Here is a 13,802-nt window from a genome sequence, read left to right on the forward strand (position 1 = left end):
AATCTATTTTGCATCGCTTTGCTCCTGATATGTAGAATGTTTCCTAGCATCATGGGTGATGTTGTTCACACATTAAACTTGTTATTAAAATAAGTTGAATGCAATCCCAACTGTAAATGTAAACAAGCTCACAACAAGATCGTTAAAATGTTTTATAGGTTATTCTAAAAAATATTTCCCAGTAGAGAAATTAATGTAGATTACACTTGCTAAACCAAAGTAAGTGCAAGTGCTGCACTATTCAAACAAATGTAGATTTCAATTTCAAATTAGACTACATATATTATATATTTATATATTATATATATTATCATTTTTTGTTATATGACTATGCTAATGAGCTTTATCCAGCAAACACGACTTTATCCTGCTTCATTGAAGTTGTAGTCTACCTTAAGCTCAGATGGGCTTCCTGCCATGCCCTGTAAATGTGATACAGACACTCCCTAAAGACACAGCACAAGTGTACTGACTGCGCTGTCTGCTGTAGGAGTTTGTTTTTTTGTAATTACAATGGAGCTGTCCACTTCAGCACCCCACATACAAAATCACATGATGAAGCACCCAATCCATCCTCATCGACACCTCAGGTATGTGAACTCTTCATTCTTTTATTGTATGTTCTATGTGACCAGAAAGTGAAGAAAGACGTCTTAAAGACAGTGCTGTACGTGTTACTTATTTTCTGTACAGAAGTCTGTCTTTAAATGGAGTCGTTTATCATTAAACTAATGCTGGTCTCATTGTCCTCAGTGGTTCACATAATTTACTTTTGACTTATCACTAGTATTGACTGCGCTTTTCCTGTAAATGTTTTTTTTCTTTTACTAATTTTTGCTGAAGGACCACTTGTAGTGTATTATTAATGTGTATTTGAACCCTTTAATATTTGACCTGGTGTGTATAGGCGTCTTTTGTAATTGTCAGTCACCTTAGAAGCTCATGTCTAAGAGCAGTCAGTCTGCGTAAATTATTCTTTCCAGAGCTCTCAGATAACATGGCAGGACTGATCTGACCACTGGCCAAAATGTATTGTAACACTTTAAATGAAGGTTCCATTAGTTAATGCATTTACTAACATGAACAAACAATGAGCATTACAGTTTTTATTCATCTTTTGATTAATTTTATTGAATATTACAGTCACTAATAGTAACTAATGTTTACAAGTAATTGGATTTTAATAATGCCTTAACAAATAAATACATTTTGAACAAGTATTGCTTATTCTTACTTATGTTAGTAAATGCTTTAACCAGCATTAACTGTTGGAACCTTATTGTATAATGTGACCAGCGTTTCTGTGTTTGAGAGGTTAGCAGAGTTTTGCAGTATTTGTTACTTACCTAGTTAATGTTTAAAAGTTCTTACTCTTAAAACTACTTTCATATTACGTAATGCCCGATTTGGCCTTTTGATGAGATTTTAAAGGGGTCATGAATTGCATTTTTTTATAATGTTCTCAGAAGTTCACTCATAGCTAGGGTTTTACATTAAAAACATCATAATTAGGGACCGAGCACCAGAACAGTATTCTTCTTCTTCTTCTCTAGAATGAATCACATTTTTGATGGTCTAAATGGAATCGGGGTTTAATCTTCAACTGGCAAGCAGGAGCTTCCAGTGGCGGGTCACATGACCTGGCAGTGGCTGGTAGCAGCCGCCAGTGTCCAACTGCCAGGTCAAGTGACCTGCCAGTGGCGGGTTAGTTGCAGTTGTGGCTGGCGTGTCTTTAGTCGCTTTTTCTGTCTCTGCATGTATTGACTTATCATCATCATGAGTATAATTTTATCAAGTGTTTTTTTTCATTGGGCACATTAGTCAGGTTAATTCCAGATACGGTGCTCATATGGCCGTGAATACAACTGGCTGGTTACGCCTACGTTTTCCATCTTATGTTAGGGCTTACTTTTTCATGGACAGACCTAGCAAGATTAAAATGAGTCAAATAATTTCTTTTAAAATATAAATACTTAGACTTTTACAATGCTTTCTTTAAAACATTTATCTCAACTGAATGTTCGTGATAATGTCATCTAGCCACACTCCATCATCCAACGCTGCCAATGACGCTTTAGTCAATGTGGGCACTCGGGACCTAAAAAACTTTTAACTTTAGTGTGAGTTATGCTTTACAAAAAATAATAATTATTATTATTTACATGTTTTATTGGATGTTAACCCTTTTCCTTTCTCCATGGATGCAATATCTATACAATGGAAACATTTTTTTTTTTTTATCACGAAGACTAATCTAAAATGTAAATCACAAAGTTAATACTATGTTAGCTATAATGAATGATATCCCAGGGCTAACACAATATTTCATTATTATTATTATTATTATTATTATTATTATTATTAGCCTATTGTTAATATTAATAGTATGTTAATATTAGCCTGATATTATCATTATTATTTATAAATTATTATTATTTTTACATTATTATTGTTGTTGTTGTTGTTAGTGTTGTAATGAATGATGACCCAGAGCTAATGTCACGGATTGGTCAGGCTCTCACGATCCCCACTCACGAAGATCACCATCACCTGACTTCTAATGAGCACACAGCTGCATCACATTCACGAGCACCAGATAAAAGCACAGCACTCCAGTCGCTCATTGTCCGGGCTCGTCTCGACTAAAGCGGACAACTGAGCGACCACTCAGCGTAGTCATCCTCAGCTAAAACAAACGCTTTACTTACCTGTTCTCTTTGTATTCCTCCTAGTCTTCCTGGTCCACCCGAATCGTCCTGTCTTCCAGTCCTTCCAAGTCTGTGTCATCCTCTGTCAGCTGTATCTGGTGTGTGCTGTCCATCCTCGTGTATTCCTGTTACCCAGCCACGGAGGAAAAGACCCCAACATCATTCCTGATCCTCCTGGCTATCCTTCATGTGCTCCTTGTTGTCATTTAATAAACACCCTAACGTTTCCTTACCTCTGTCTCCTGTCCGCTTCATAACAGAAGCCCGGACCAATAACGACGACAACATGAGCACCCCCGATCACTTTCAAGAGCTGGTGGACCAGTTGAAGCGGATTCTACAGCCACCAGCTCCACTTTCCAACGCACCACCAGCACCGAGCACTTCCGCCTCCACAGTTTCTTCTTCGGCCCTTCCTTCCAGTCCCATGGCCCGACCAGCGCCCTACTCAGGCGGAGCGGGGGAGTGCAATGGTTTTCTGTTACAATGTTCCCTCATATTCGAAATGCAACCTTCTCTATATCCCACAGATAAGTCAAAGATCGCCTACATCGTATCACTACTCTCTGGGCCTGCACTTAAATGGGCTGAGACGATCTGGAACCAAGCCGGGCCGGTCATGAATTCCATCACTACCTTCACGGAGTATTTCAAAGAGGTGTTTGGACGTTCTGATGGGGAAGTAGCCGCTGGAGAGCAGCTGTATCATCTAAAGCAAGGTACTCTATCTACACAGGAATATGCTCTCCGGTTTCGCACTCTAGCAGCTGCAAGTGGATGGAATGAGAGATCGTTGTTGACCACGTACCGGCTCGGCTTGGAACCCACTCTCCGAATCCAGCTGGCCACATTAGATGATACTATGGGTCTGGAGAGATTCATCCAACATTCTCTCCGATGTTCCGATCGTCTCCGTTCCTATCAACAGGACACCATCACCCCCTCGTCTGCACTCCTCCAATCGCCTGAGTCAACAGCCTCTCCAGAACCAGAACCCATGATAATAGAGTCTGGAAGACTGACATCAGCGGAACGACAGAGGAGGCTGACCCGGGGTCTGTGTCTATACTGCGGTGTCAGTGGACACACCCGTATGGAGTGTCCCCTTCGTCCCATTCGGACTTCAGTGAGTGTATTCAGTACGAATATTGAACAATGTAAACCACTTACTACCACCGTACAAATAACTACTGCCTCTATTTCTCTCCTTGTCACAGCCCTCATCGACTCCGGGTCAGCAGGGAACTTCATCTCCCAATCCCTCTGTCGTCAACTCCACCTACGTACTGAGGCGTCCTCGCATATATACCAGATACAACCGATAACCCAGTGCACTCGATCTTCGACCCGTATCCATCGACAATGCGAAGACATCCTTCTTCAAGTGGGGTTGTTACATCAAGAGAGGATTCAATTTCTGGTTCTGGAGGGTGCAAATATGGACATCATTCTAGGGCGCCCGTGGCTGGTGAAGCACGATCCCATCATCTCTTGGGGCACAGGAGAGATAAAGAAATGGGGATCTGGATGTACACCTACCTGTTTTCCAAATCTCCCTCTTCAAGGTCGGAACCCCATTTCTTTGTTTACAACATCGGTCGAGAGTCCTCCTGAGAAGCAGTCTATCCACATTCCTAAGGAGTACAGCTCCTTTCAGGATGTCTTCTGCCCCAAGAGAGCTTCCCAGCTACCGCCGCATCGGCCATGGACTGCGCGATCGACCTAGTTCCAGATGCCCAGTTGCCAAGAGGTAGGATCTACCCGCTCTCGCTTCCAGAGAATCAGGCAATGGAAGATTACATAAGGGAGGCTCTGAGTCAGGGGTACATACGTCACTCAAAATCACCAGCCGCCTCAAGCTTCTTCTTTGTGGCCAAGAAGGACGGAGGGCTGCGTCCATGCATCGACTACAGGGTCCTAAATAACGGTACAGTAAAATACCGATATCCCCTTCCTCTGGTACCAGCCGCTTTGGAACAGCTCCGAGAAGCTAAAGTCTTCACTAAATTGGACCTCCGCAGCGCGTATAATCTGATAAGAATACGTGAGGGGGACCAATGGAAGACAGCATTCGTGACCCCTACTGGCCACTATGAATATGAGGTCATGCCTTACGGTCTGGTCAACGCCCCCTCCGTATTCCAAAACTTCATTCATGAAGTCCTCCGGGAGTTTCTTCACCACTTTGTAATAGTGTACATAGATGACATCCTCATTTACTCCCGGAGTGAGGCCGAACATCGCCAACACGTTGCGGAGGTCCTACACACATTGAGAGAACATCACCTCTACCTCAAAGCGGAGAAATGCTCATTCCACCAGAAGTCGATTCATTTCTTGGGATACATCATTGACCAAAACCGGTATACGTATGGATGGGAAGAAAATTGAGGCTGTTCTATCCTGGTCAGAACCCACTTCCATTAAGGAGCTCCAGAGGTTTCTTGGGTTTGCTAACTTTTATAGACGGTTTATCAAGGACTACAGCAGGATTACATCACCTCTCACTAATCTCCTCAAGGGTAAACCCAAAGGACTGGAGTGGACCAAAGAAGCAGCCGCAGCCTTCCGCCTTCTTAAGAAGGAGTTCACAAGGGCCCCACTCCTGACTCATCCTGACCCAAATCTTCCTTTCGTGGTGGGAGTGGACGCATCCACCACCGGCGTCGGGGCAGTATTATCCCAACATCATGATACACCCGCCCCGACTGCATCCCTGTGCCTATTTCTCTCGGAAGTTGAGCCCGGCGGAGCAGAATTACAGCATAGGAGACAGGGAGCTTCTAGCAATCAAGCTAGCCTTGGAGGAGTGGCGTCACTGGTTGGAGGGAGCCAAACATCCGTTCCAGGTGATCACAGATCACAAAAACCTCCAATATATCAAAGAGGCCAAGAGACTATGTCCACGTCAAGCCAGATGGTCACTTTTCTTCTCACGTTTTGATTTCTCCATTTCCTATCGTCCAGGACCCAAGAATCTAAGAGCAGACGCTCTCTCTCGTTTACACGAGCATCACGATCATGAAGAACTCCCAACGAAGATTCTTCCCGAACACATCTCCATTTGTCCGATCACCTGGAACGCTCCTCCAGTCGTTGCCACTCCGGAAGCCCCTGCTCCGCCGGGATGCCCTCCTCATCGGCAGTTCATACCACCTGAACACCGGGTAGATCTGATCCACTCCTTACATACCTCGCTAGGCACTGGACATCCAGGGATCAACAATACTCTCTCGCTAGTATCCCAACGATTCTGGTGGCCAAACATGGCAAGGGATGTGAGGCAATATGTTCAGGGCTGTAAGGACTGTGCCCAATCCAAGAGCCCACGTCATCTACCCGCTGGAAAGCTCCATCCCTTGCCGATTCCGAACCGTCCCTGGTCACACCTAGGAGTGGACTTTATCACTGACCTCCCCTCGTCAGAAGGTAATACCTGTATTCTAGTCATCGTAGATAGATTCTCAAAGTTTGTCAAACTAATCCCTCTGAAAGGTCTTCCCACAGCCTTTGAAACAGCCGACAATATCTTTAATCAAGTCTTCAGGTCATTTGGTATTCCAGAAGATATTGTGTCGGACAGAGGTCCACAGTTCATCTCACGTCTATGGAAAGCCTTCTTCAAGCTCCTAGGTGTGGCCGTCAGCCTCTCTTCTGGATATCATCCCCAAACCAACGGGCAGACAGAGAGGAAGATTCAGGAGGTGGGACGGTTCCTGAGGACCTTCTGCAGTGGTCACCAGAGCTCCTGGAGCCAGTATTTGGGCTGGGCAGAATATGCCCAAAATTCACTGCGGCAACCCTCCACCGGACTCACGCCATTCCAGTGCGTCCTGGGCTTCCAACCACCGCTCTTTCCCTGGGATGGCGAACCATCTGATGTCCCCCCGCAGTGGATCACTGGTTCCGGGAGAGCGAGAGAGTCTGGGACGAGGCTCATCAACATCTGCAGAGGGCAGTCCGTCGAAGCAAGGTAACCGCCGATAGAAGAAGGTCTGAAGAACCCAGATACACACCCGGACAAAAGGTGTGGCTATCCACCCCGGGACATACGCATGCGACTGCCCTCTCGCAAGTTAAGTCCCCGATTTGTTGGTCCCTTCACCATCGTGGAACAGGTTAACCCCGTCACCTACAAACTACAATTACCCTCTCACTACCGTATTCACCCTACATTCCACGTATCACTCCTGAAACCCTATCACGATCCTGTTCTTCCCTCCACAGAGCCTGACCACGAAGAGGAACCCCCCTCCTCCACTGCTCCTAGAAGAAGGAGCCGTCTACGCAGTGAAGGAGATCTTGCGTTCCCGACGTCGTGGTGGCCAGTTGGAGTACCTGGTGGACTGGGAAGGGTACGGCCCCGAAGAAAGGACATGGGTTCCCAGAGCTGATATTCTCGATCCTAGTCTCATGGTGGAGTTTCATGAGAGCCACCCTGAGTTCCCAGCGCCTAGAGGCAGAGGGAGACCACCACGGCGTCGGAGGTGTCGGCCCTCAGGAGCGGGCCCTGGGGAGGGGGGTACTGTCACGGATTGGTCAGGCTCTCACGATCCCCACTCACGAAGATCACCATCACCTGACTTCTAATGAGCACACAGCTGCATCACATTCACGAGCACCAGATACAGCTGACAGCACTCCAGTCGCTCATTGTCCGGGCTCGTCTCGACTAAAGCGGACAACTGAGCGACCACTCAGCGTAGTCATCCTCAGCTAAAACAAACGCTTTACTTACCTGTTCTCTTTGTATTCCTCCTAGTCTTCCTGGTCCACCCGAATCGTCCTGTCTTCCAGTCCTTCATGTCTGTGTCATCCTCTGTCAGCTGTATCTGGTGTGTGCTGTCCATCCTCGTGTATTCCTGTTACCCAGCCACGGAGGAAAAGACCCCAACATCATTCCTGATCCTCCTGGCTATCCTTCATGTGCTCCTTGTTGTCATTTAATAAACACCCTAACGTTTCCTTACCTCTGTCTCCTGTCCGCTTCATAACAGCTAACACCAAACATTTAATTATTATTATTATTATTATTATTATTATTATTTAAATATTCTTCTTCTTTTTTTTGATATTCACAGATTTAAATAAAATCTAATAGTAACCTTTAGCATACAACCATACATTACAAAAACAAAAATGATTAAAATATAATACCTTGCAAAATAGCATTTAAGACTTTTTAATACTTTTTAAGGGCCTTACATTTTTCTACATTGATTTTTCAACTTTATTTATATATACTTTATTTTTATTTCTCTTTTTTTAAAGGTAGAAAAAAAAGGGGGGGGGGAGAAGAATACAAATAATAGATAAAAAAATACAATAACACATCAGAACTTAAATGAACAGTTGACTGGTCACATATTTCCTCACAGGTCTCATTAACAAATACAAATAAAAATCAGATTACACTGTGTAAAGGCATAAGTACAATCCATTTCTCCCAATATCACAGGTATTTGTCCATTTGTAGTTTTAAAGAAAAAGTCATCCTCTCCATATTTTGAACATTAGATATGATATCCAACCATTCAGATTTTGTAGGGTGTATGTAGCCACTTGGTTGCTAGAAGTATTTTTAATAAATACTTGTCTTTTACCGTTAAGTTGGCTGCAATATTTCCCAGATAAATTGTTGTAAAAGAAAAGTCCACATCATCACCAAAAATATTTTGCATTACTTGTATTACGTCCTGCCTGAATGGTGACTGAATGACTGAATAGTTGGGCAACTCCAAAATATGTGAAAGTGGTTTGCCAAGTCTTCTCCACATTTCCTCCAGCAATGTCCCCTGTCCTTCTCCTGTGTTTGCATACATGTTAACTTAGAGGTTATAAAGTATCTGGTAAGATTTCTCCAGCAAAAATCTCTCCACATACCAGAGCTGGAAGAGGTGGCCTGTACTGAGCAGATATTCAACCAATCTTCCTCTGAGATAACTAGGTTGGATTCTCTCTCCCATTTTAGTCTGATGTCATTTGTTGAGTCTTCCTTGGTGGATTGGATGGCAGAATACAATTTTGAAACAAGTCTCCTATTGTCTTTGTTCTTGTAGATGTCAATAACTAAATCAATTAAATTGGGGGGATGGTTCTCCAAACAGCTAATCTCGCTATTAAAGTAGGTCCTGGTTTGCAGGTACCTAAAAAATCACATTTGTCTAGACCATACATATCTGAGATTTTCTGGAAGCTCTCTAATTCCCCATTTGAGGACATTAAACAAAAAGTAGTGATGCCAAGCCTATACCAGGCTTGAAATATCTCATCAATCTTAGCTGGTTTAAAGTCAGGGTCAAATGCTACCCATCTAACCAATCTAGACTGTTTTTCAAGTAGTGGAGAATTACATTTTTTAAACCAGATTCTAAGGGGAACTTTGGACCACTGATTTAAGCTATTTACATAGTGTTTATGTAAAATCTTGCTACCCAATAATGATTGTAGTGGGATATCAATTTGTGAAGTTTCCAGGTCTTTCCATTTTGCTGTGTATTCTGGGTTACAACAGATTACTAAGGGTCGTAACTGGGCTGCTTTGTAATAATCAGACAAGCAAGGCAGTGATTCCCCTTTCTCCTTAGACAGTTGCAATGTTTTATATTTAGTTCTAGGTCTCCTGCCCCTCCATGAAAATCTTGAAATCCACTTGTCCCATTGTCCAAACTGTTTTAATGGATTTTCAATTGGTAGGGATTGGAAGAGGTATAAAAGACGGGGAACTATATTATTTTTATTGTCTCTATTCTATTATGCATCTCTAAAGGCAACTGAGACCACTTACCTATATCAGATTTTATACTCTTATTTATAGGGCCATACTTACTATCAAAAAATTGCGTAGTTATTTTAACACCTAAGGACTTAAAACTTGTTGAATTCCATTTAAAATTCCATTTATTTTGCATATCTTTCTGAAGCAAATAATTAAAGCTTAAAATTTGTGTTTTTTGGATATTTAGCTTGTAACCAGAGTAGGTGCCGAACTTGTGTAAAACTTACACCAGAGTAGGAATGCTAATTTCTGGTGTTCCAACAAACAAAAGAACATCATCTGCATACAGGCAGATCTTTTGCTCTAAATCTCTAACTGTTATTCCTTCAATTCCCTGTTCGTCTCTTATTAACTGTGCCGAAGGCTCAATAAATAAAGCAAAAAGGGTAGGACTGAGGGGGCAGCCTAGACGACAGCCTCTTTCCAAAACAAATCTCTTGGTAAAATGACCATTAATCCTTATTCTGGCATTTGATGACAAATATAATTTTTTATACATCTAATAAAATCATCATTAAAGCCAAATCTTGTCAGTGCTAAATATAAATACTCCCAACGAACTGAGTTAAATGCCTTTTCAGCATCTAAGCTAATAACTACTGCTCTGGTTTTCTTTTTGGTGACATGATCAATAACATGTAGCACCCGCCTAATATTATCTTGTGTCTGCCTATCTCTTAGAAATCCGGTTTGGTCTAAATCCACCAATTCTGGTAATATATCTTCCAATCTTTTAGCTAGTATGTAACACCAGCAGAGGGAGCCCTCACCCAACTACTGGCTCAGCTTCGCTCCCTCTGCGCTCACTTCCTTTTTGGACTGTATATCAGCTAGAACTCAGGCCAGGCTTCCTTGCGAAGTATTGCCAGTTTACCTGCCTTACCAAGCGTTGTACCAAGTGACTCTCATGACTGCTATCCTGCGTATGACCCTGTCTTTTCTAATCACGTACATTCTTTTTTCATTGCCCTTTTGATCTGCTTTGGAGTGTTTGCTGTTGCCTTGATCATTTGCCTGCTTTATCACCATGTCTTCTGCATTTACCCTTGTGTATGTCGATTGGTTTGGACTTACATGTTGCCGACTCTCTGCCTGTTTACATGTTGATGTCTCTTAGTAAGCCCCTAATAAACTTCCGCATATGGATCCTAACACTGTCTCAGCCTCCTCGTTACATAGTATTGATGCATACAATTTATAATCCATATTTAAAGCAGAAATTGGTCTAAAAGAACTACACTCCTTCTGGTTCTTACCCTATTTAGGAATAATTGAAATGATTGCCTCACTCCATGTTCTTGGTGGTTCACCACCTTTTAGCATGTAGTTAAAACACTCATAAAGCATGGGAATTAACTGGTCTATGAAGGCCTTGTACCACTCAACTGGAAAGCCATCTGGGCCAGATGTTTTATTTACTTTCAATCTTTAAATTGCTTTCCCTACTTTCTCTTTTGTAATCTCTGGGATTTATTCTGTGTTGTGCCTATGGAGGGTAAGTCTAATGATTGTATGAAGATATTTATTTATGCGGGTTTAGTTGTACTTTCTTCACTATATAGATTTATGTAATAAGTTTCAAAAATGGATATCATCTTGTTTGTGATTTAATTCTATTAGTTTTAGGATCTCAAATTTTGGATATAGTCTGCTCTGCCTGGTGTTTTCTGAGCCTCCATGCCAATCACTTCAAAGCCTTTGGGCCGTTTTCATAATATCTTTGCTTAGTAAATTTGGCTTTTTTCTCTAATTCTTCCTCATATAGTTCATTTATTTTTATTTATTTAAAAGGTGAGGTTTCTTTTTCTTTCTAAGGTCTTAAGTGAGAGATATTAATAACTGCTCGTATAGTTAATTGATTATTATGTATAATAACTTGTATCATGTGTGTATAGAATGTGTTCATCTGTATGGAGTGTTTCATGTGTGCATAGGTATGGAGTGTATCATGTCCTTTCATTGTATGGGTTCATCAAATATAGAGTTTTTATGGTTTATATTTATATAATATTCACTATTATGTTATTAATGTAAGTTACATTTATAATGCAATGTAGCACCATTTATCTATATTAGAATTATATGTCATCATTAGCAACCACTCAGAACACCATAGCAACCACCTATATTACATATATTATTCTTTTAATTGAGTTTATCGATGCCGACTGTTTCAAACTTCATAAAAACTGCTTTTGTTATTTACACTTTAAAACGACTTCAAACTTTTAGAATCTGCTTTTCAATATCGCTAATCTCTCTGTCTATCTATTTGCAAGACTACAATATCACTTTTATAGTTTATTTTCTTGAATTGCAGCATGTTAAGCTCTCTCTGCCAAAAAACTTTCCATCCGGAGCTCCTTAATGAAACTCCACACTTGTAAGGAGAAGCACTTTAGCATCGAGAGCAACACCGTGTAAGTACATTTAGACCTGTTTTCAGTTATTGTGTATGGTTAGAGAACACTTAGACTTGTTTTCAGCTGGTTGTCTATGGTTGTAGGACATTTAAACTTGTTTTCAGCTATCTGTGTATGGTACTAGAAAGTTTACCCACTGTTTTCTTGGTTACTGTAAGAGCTTGTGTGTCGAGCCGAACGGTTTCGCAGCTAGTCTCACCGCGGCAGCGGTCGGGGCAGCCTCGTGTGAAGGCCGCCTCGTGTGAAGACGGACAAGTGTAAAGACCATTGACTCTACCTGCGCGACCGACAAGTGTAACGACCATCGACTCTACCTGCGCGACTCCACCGAGCAAAGACACAGACAAAGCACTTGAGAACTTTTTACTTTATTATTTTACTTTATCTCTGCACTCATTATTGTTTTTCTTGCACTTTTATTATGTGTTTACTAATTCCTGTTGTTACTAACACTCGCAAAGCACGGGGGCCACGCTGCAGGCGCAATCCTCACAACCTTCTATCAATACATGTATCTGCTATTTCACAACTCTCTCTCTCCGTGGGCCTCTGGAATTGTCAATCTGCTGTTAACAAGGCAGATTTTATTACCTCCATAGCCACTCATTCTGACTATAATCTCATGGCTTTCAATTCACATTGAAAGACCTCAAGCTGCTGACATCCAGACTCTGCTTGCCTCTTTTGACCTCAAAAGAGCACCTACTTCTGCTACTCACAAATCAGGGAATCAGCTAGACCTTATTTACACTCGACATTGCTTCACTAATCAAACACTAGGAACTCCACTACAAACATCGGATCATTTCCTTCTGTCTCTCAACATCCACATTACTCCTGAGCCGCCACACACTCCAACTCTAGTTGCCTTTCGCAGAAACCTACGCTCTCTCTCACCCAATAGACTATCCACCATTGTTTCAGACTCTCTTCCTCCATCTTGCAAACTCTCTGCACTTGATACGAACAGTGCCACTGATACACTCTGCTCCACACTAGCATTATGTCTAGACAGACTATGTCCTCTTATATCCACGCTAGCCGGTGCCAGTCCTCCTGCACCCTGGCTCTCTGATGTTCTCCATGAGCATCGCTCAAAACTTCGGGCTGCAGAGAGAATTTGGCGAAAAACTAAAAATCCCGAACAGCTCATAACATACCAAACTCTTCTGTCCTCTTTCTCGGCTGAGGTTACTTCTGCAAAGCAGACATGCTTCCATCAGAAAGTCAACAGTGCCACCAATCCTCGCTTACTTTTTAAAGCATTTTCCTCCCTCCTCTATCCTCGTCCTCCACCCGCATCCTCCACACTCACTACTGATGACTTTGCTACATTCTTTTGCACCAAAACTGCAAAAATCAGTGCTCAATTTGCTGCACCTACAACAAACACGCAAGATAAACCACCAACACCAATCTCCAATCTCGTGCTATCTAGCCATGCAACCACCTGTCCGCTTGATCCCATTCCCTCTCATCTCTTGCAAGCCATTTCTCCTGCAGTCATACCAACACTGACTCACATAATTAACACATCTCTTGACTCTGGTCTATTCCCTACTTCATTTAAGCAGGCTAGGGTAACCCCACTGCTAAAGAAACCCAACCTGGATCAAACGCTACTTGAAAACTACCGACCGGTATCCCTGCTTCCATTCATGGCCAAGATTTTGGAGAAAGTAGTGTTCAATCAAGTCCTAGACTTTCTTACTCAAAACAACCTCATGGACAACAAGCAATCTGGCTTTAAGAAAGGCCACTCAACTGAGACTGCCCTGCTCTCGGTCGTGGAGGATCTCAGACTGGCTAAAGCAGACTCTAAATCATCTGTCCTCATCTTGCTGGATTTATCAGCTGCTTTTGACACTGTAAACCACCAGATCCTGCTATCTA

Source organism: Danio aesculapii, chromosome 13 (genome assembly GCF_903798145.1).
Source record: "Danio aesculapii chromosome 13, fDanAes4.1, whole genome shotgun sequence".
Lineage (NCBI taxonomy): Eukaryota > Metazoa > Chordata > Actinopteri > Cypriniformes > Danionidae > Danio > Danio aesculapii.